The sequence below is a fragment of the Rhincodon typus genome, chromosome 8 (genome assembly GCF_021869965.1).
Source record: "Rhincodon typus isolate 14 chromosome 8, sRhiTyp1.1, whole genome shotgun sequence".
NCBI classification, from domain to species: Eukaryota; Metazoa; Chordata; class Chondrichthyes; order Orectolobiformes; family Rhincodontidae; genus Rhincodon; species Rhincodon typus.
In genome coordinates this window covers 73,359,420-73,365,455 of record NC_063339.1, presented here as the reverse complement: position 1 = coordinate 73,365,455, position 6,036 = coordinate 73,359,420, and positions in this window count along the sequence as shown.

Here is a 6,036-nt window from a genome sequence, read left to right as displayed (position 1 = left end):
CCTAGTGAACCTCCTTTGCACCCCCTCCACTGCCAGTACATCCTTTCTCAAGTAAGGAGACCAAAACTGCACACAGTACTCCAGGTGTGGCCTCACCAGCACCTTGTACAGCTGCAACATAACCTCTCTGCTTTTAATCTCAATCCCTTTAGCAATGAAGGACAAAATTCCATTTGCCTTCCTAATTACTTGTTGTACCTGCAGACCTACCTTCTGTGATTCATGCACCAGGAAACCCAGGTTCCTCTGCATAGCAGCATGCTGCAACTTTTTACCATTCAAGTAATAATCCTTTTTACTAGTACTCCTACCAAAATGTATGACTTCACATTTATTTACATTGTATTCCATCTGCCAGACCTTTGCCCACTCACTCAATGTATCTATGTTCCTCTGCAAAGTTTCACAGTTCTCTGCACACTTTGCTCTGCCACTCATCTTAGTGTCATCTGCAAACTTTGACACCCTACACGTGGTCCTCAACTCCAAATCATCTATATAAATTGTAAATAATTGTGGTCCCAACACCGATCCCTGAGGCACACCACTAGTCACTGATTGCCAGCGAGAACAGCACTCACTTATCCCCACTCTTTGCTTCCTGCTAGTCAACCAATCCTCTATCCATGCTAATACTTTACCCTTAATGCCATGCATCCTTATCTTATGCAGTAGCCTCTTGTGCGGCATCTTGTCGAAGGCCTTTTGGAAATCTAGGTACACCACATCCACTGGGTCCCCATTGTCCACCTTGCTTGTAATGTCTTCATAGAATTCCAAAAGATGTGTCAAGCATGACCTGCCCTTCATGAACCCATGCTGCGTCTGCCCAACGGTACAACTTCTATCAAAGATGCCTTGCTATTTCTTCCTTGATAATAGACTCAAGCATCTTCCCCACTACAGAGGTTAAGCTAACCGGTCTATAATTCCCCATCTTTTGACTACTTCCCTTTTTAAACAGTGGCGTCACATTTGCTATTTTCCAATCTGCTGGGACTGCCCCAGAGTCCAGCGAATTTTGGAAAATTACTGCCAATGCACCTGCTATTTCTCCCACCATCTCTTTTAGTACCCTGGGATGCATTCCGTCAGGGCCAGGAGACTTATCAATCCTTAGCTCCATTAGCTTGCCCAACACTACCTCTTCCGTAATAATGATTGTTTCCAGGTCCTCACCTACCTTCGTCTCTTTGTCAATTACTGGCATGTTATTCGTGTCCTCCACTGTGAAGACCGATACAAAATACCTGTTTCAATGCCTCGGCCATTTCATCATATCCCATAACTAAATTCCCCTTCTCATCCTCTAAAGGGCCAACGTTTACTTTAGCCACTCTTTTTCGTTTTATATATTTATAGAAACTTTTGCTATCTGTCTTTATATTCTGTGCTAGTTTTTTCTCATGTTCTATCTTACTTTTCTTTATAGCTCTTTTTGTGGCTTTGTGTTGACCTTTAAAGTTTTCCCAATCTTCTAGTTTCATGCTGTTTTTGGCCACTTTGTATGCCTTCTCTTTCAATTTGATAGCCTCCCTTATTTCTTTAGACACCCATGGCAGATTACCCCTTTTCTTACAGTCCTTCCTTTTCATTGGAATATACTTCTGCTGAGCACTTTGAAAAATTGCTTTGGAAGTCCTCCATTGCTCGTCAACTGTCCTAAAATCTTTGTTTCCAGTCTAAAAACGACATTCCATCACCTACTCAGGCACTAATCCAGCTTTTCAGCCAGACAGCTAGCTTCACCAAACCAGTAATATCCCAGGGTTTACAAACCTTAATTTTCCTCAGCTACACAAAGCAACCACAGTTTTTAGAAAAGTCAGTCATGGGACCCAGAAGGATATTGTTTGGTAACTCATTATTGGTGACTGTATTCCTTTGGATTATATCTGCTTTCCAGGCTTTTATTTGCTTGCAATCAATTTTGAAATATGAAATAATATATGATAAACTATTAAATCTTACATTATCAAAATTAGCACAAAAAATTTAATTCTATAAGTTCTAACTGTTGTGGGAAGGAGTTAATTAAAAGCGCCAGAAAATTCAACAAATTAAAACATTTTAAATTTATCACTTGTGCAGTATGAGATTTTAATTTCTTTTTCTTCTTTCATTTTCTCAATATAAAATGTTCATGTATCTTTCATAATAACCAGACATAACATTTGTGTTGCTTGTAGCCCAATACACACATGAATCTATAATTGATTTGTGGAGCTATGTAGCTATCAGCTACGCAAATATAACTTCAAAGATTATCTTTGTGTGCAGGGTCCAGCAAATATCCGATATCATCCTCACCCCCAGCAGGTTACCTAGGTAAGAAGGAGACAGAAATTGGTATCTGGAGGAAAGACCAGTTGGCAAATGGAATTGAGATTAAAGCTGAGGCAAGCCATCTCACCAATAGCGTGACTTATTCAGTAGACTATTACTGATGTTAAAAGGAAGGTTAATCCATTTTTTCTAACTCAGAAAAAAAACTAACTTAAATCAATCATTATAATGTTCTATGATACATTTCTTGAGTAAAGTTCTAATTTCATCATCTGAAGGCACTCTCTTTTGCTTCAGGAGATAGTGTAGATTATTCTTTACACAAGGACTGAGACTAATCAGTGAGGGTAAATGCAGGTTATAGTTCAATGGTACAGAGATTGAGACAGCCTATTTACAGACAGGTTTAATCAGTGCATGACAGGAGGACTGAGGATGGATATTTACAGGTTATGTAGGTTATAGACCTGTCTCCACATTCTTGTAAAGAGTAATGGAAGTAAAGTTTACCTGTCATTGATCTAAAAATATCTTAAGTCAACAGATATCCCAGTGAATTTCATGGCTAGATTGATGCATCCTTTCGTCATGTGGTTTACATCTTGATTCAAAAATCAAGACTACTCCGATGGTGAATGATTTCCCTTCTTTTGTATTCATTCATGGGATGGAAGCATCGCTGGCTGGGTGCACATTTATTGTCATGCCCCAGTTGCCTCTGAGAATGTGATGGTGAGTGCCTTTTTGAACTGCTGCAGTCAATGTGCAGACCCACAATATTGTTATGGAGGGAGTTCCAGGATTTTGACCCAGTGATACGTAAGGACTGTAGATATACTTCCAAGTCAGGTTGCACAGTGGCTTGGAAGCGAAATTACAGATGGTGGTGCTCCCATGTTTTTGCTGCCCTTTCCCTTTTAGATAGTCGTGGTTGTGTATTTGGAAGGTGCTATCAAAGGATCTTTAGCAAATTTCTGCAGTGCATCTTGTCGATGATACACACTGCTGCTGAGTGCCAATGGTGGAGGTAATGAGTGTTTTTGGATATAGTGCCAAACAATCGGTTTGCTTTGTCCTGGAAGGTATCAAGCTTCTGGATACAAAACTGGCTGTCCAATAGAAGACAGAGTGTGGTAGTAGATGGAAAGTATTCAGCCTGGAGCTCAGTGGCCAATGGTGTGCCACAGGGATCTGTTCTGGGACCTCTGCTCTTTGTGATCTTTATAAATGACTTGGATGAGGAAGTGGAAGGGTGGGTTAGCAAGTTTGCCCAACACACGACGGTTGGTGGAGTTGTGGACAGCGTCGAGGGCTGTTGTAGGTTGTAACGGGACATTGACAGGATGTAGAGCTGGGCAAAGAAGTGGCAGATGGAATTCAACCCAGAAAAATGTGAAGTGATTCATTTTGGAAGGTCGAATTTGAATGCAGAATACAGGGTTAATGGCAGGATTCTCGACAGTGTGGAGGAACAGAGGGATCTTGGGGTCCACGTCCATAGATCCCTCAAAGTTGCGACCCAACTTGATAAGGTTGTAAAGAAGGCATATGGTGTGTTGGCTTTCATTGGCAGGGGGATTGAGTTTAAGAGCCGTGAGGTTATGCTGCAGCTCTATAAAACTCTGGTTAGACCACACTTGGAATACTGCGTTCAGTTCTGGTCACCTCAATACAGGAAAGATGTGGAAGCTTTAGAGAGGATGCAGAGGAGATTTACCAGGATGTTGCCTGGACTGGAGGGCAGGACTTATGAGGAAAGGTTGAGAGAGGTAGGGCTTTTCTCTTTGGAGCGAAGAAGGATGAGAGGTGACTTGATAGAGGTGTACAAGATGATGAGGCATAGATAGAGTGGATAGTCAGAGACTTTTTCCCAGGGCGGAAATAGCTATTACGAGGGGGCATAATTTTAAGGTTATTGGAAGAAGGTATAGGGGAGATGTCAGAGGTAGATTCTTCACACAGAGAGTGGTGGGTGTGTGGAATGCGCTGCCGGCAGTGGTAGTGGAGTCAGATACTTTAGAGACTTTTAAGCAACTCTTGGATAGGCACATGGAGCATAGTAAAATGTAGGGTATGCAGGGTAGATTGATCTTAGTAGGATAAAAGGTCAGCACAACATCTTGGGCCAAAGGTCCTGTACTGTGCTGTTCTATGTTCTATATTCTTCAGTGTTGTTGAGCTGCACACATACAGGCAAGACAGAAGTATTCTGTCACACTCCTGATTTGTGTCTTGTTCATGGAGGGCAGGATTTGGACAGTCAGGTGATGTATTAATTGTAGTGATTATAACTAGGTCAAACATCCTGTTCATGTCGACAGCGGGCTCTGAGGGATCTGGGACAATGTCAAGGGTTCTCCATGTGTAAATAAAAGATGACTTGGGGACGAGATACCAGCCTTTGTGGAGTTATTTCATGAATCACTGCAGGATTCCAAACTGCTTTCCTGCTCTCATAGCCACTATATTTATATGGTTAGCCCAGTTTGGTTTCTGGTCAATGATAACTCCCAATGTTGATAACATGTGATTCAGTGATCGTAATGCTGTTGAATGTCAAGGGACAATGGTTAGATTGTCCCTTATTGAAGTTAGTCATTGCCTAGGATTTGTATGGGGTAAATGCTACTTGCCGCTTATCAGCCAAATACCATAGGTTTATCAGGTTTGCTGCATTTGGATATGACTGCTTTGGTATCTGAGGAATCATGAATGGTGCTGAGTATTAGTGAATCATTCAAGAACTGACCTTACGATGGAGGAAAGGCTGTTGATGAAGCAGATGAAGATAGATGGGCCTAAGACATAATTCTGAGAAATTCTGGCACTAATGTCCTAGGCTGAGATGACTGACTACCCACAACCACATCACAACCACCCACCTTTCCTTAGACACATCCCACATACTCTGAGTCCCCTGTACTCTTCCCCAAATGCCCAGTGGTCATCTGCACTTTGTCATTGTCCAGGAAAAACATACAGGAAAGCAGTCAGACATGTCCAAATGTACACTTTTACTGACAGCCAACAAAAGGAAAACGAAGGCAACAAGTAGAGGCTGCAGATTGCATTCACAATGCAAATCCAATGCTGGCATTATGACCATGATAGTCCACGATGGTCTTCTGTACCCAGCTGTATTTATCGGAACCCGGTGTCAATCAAGCCTGGTCTACCTATTAATGTCCAATGGAGGTGAGCTCCATTACCCACAAGGATAGCTTCCTCCAGCTCAATGTCCTCATCCTTCTCCTCGGAAGAATTCTCTTATTCCCTCAGCTTCTCAGCATGTATCACATCCTTGTTGCATGCTGCAATTGTGCAGGGCACAGACGTCAGAATGGTGTGGCACATTTTGTCCAGACTACAATGGAAGCCCAATACCCCCACAGATCGCTCCATACTGCAGACGTACATCTTCAGCAGGCCTATGGTTTATTCCACCACAGTCCTCAGCATGTGCACCAATTGGTGAAGCTGCCACACCAGTTGAGTGACAATGCCATTACATTCAATAAAAGGAGTTCCTGTTGCACTCTGACCCCCTTTCCATTGCAGACCCACGTCAACTCCTTCATTTTGCATTGAATTCATGGCAGTCCATCATCATATTGGCATGATATATCATACAACAATGCACCCCTCATTCCATAGCAGCCCTGAAATTTCTACAATTGTTGGGATGCTTTTGCCAGCAATCACCTTTTAAGTTATTGCTGCTAACTTCTGCATCAATCGCATGGGGCAATC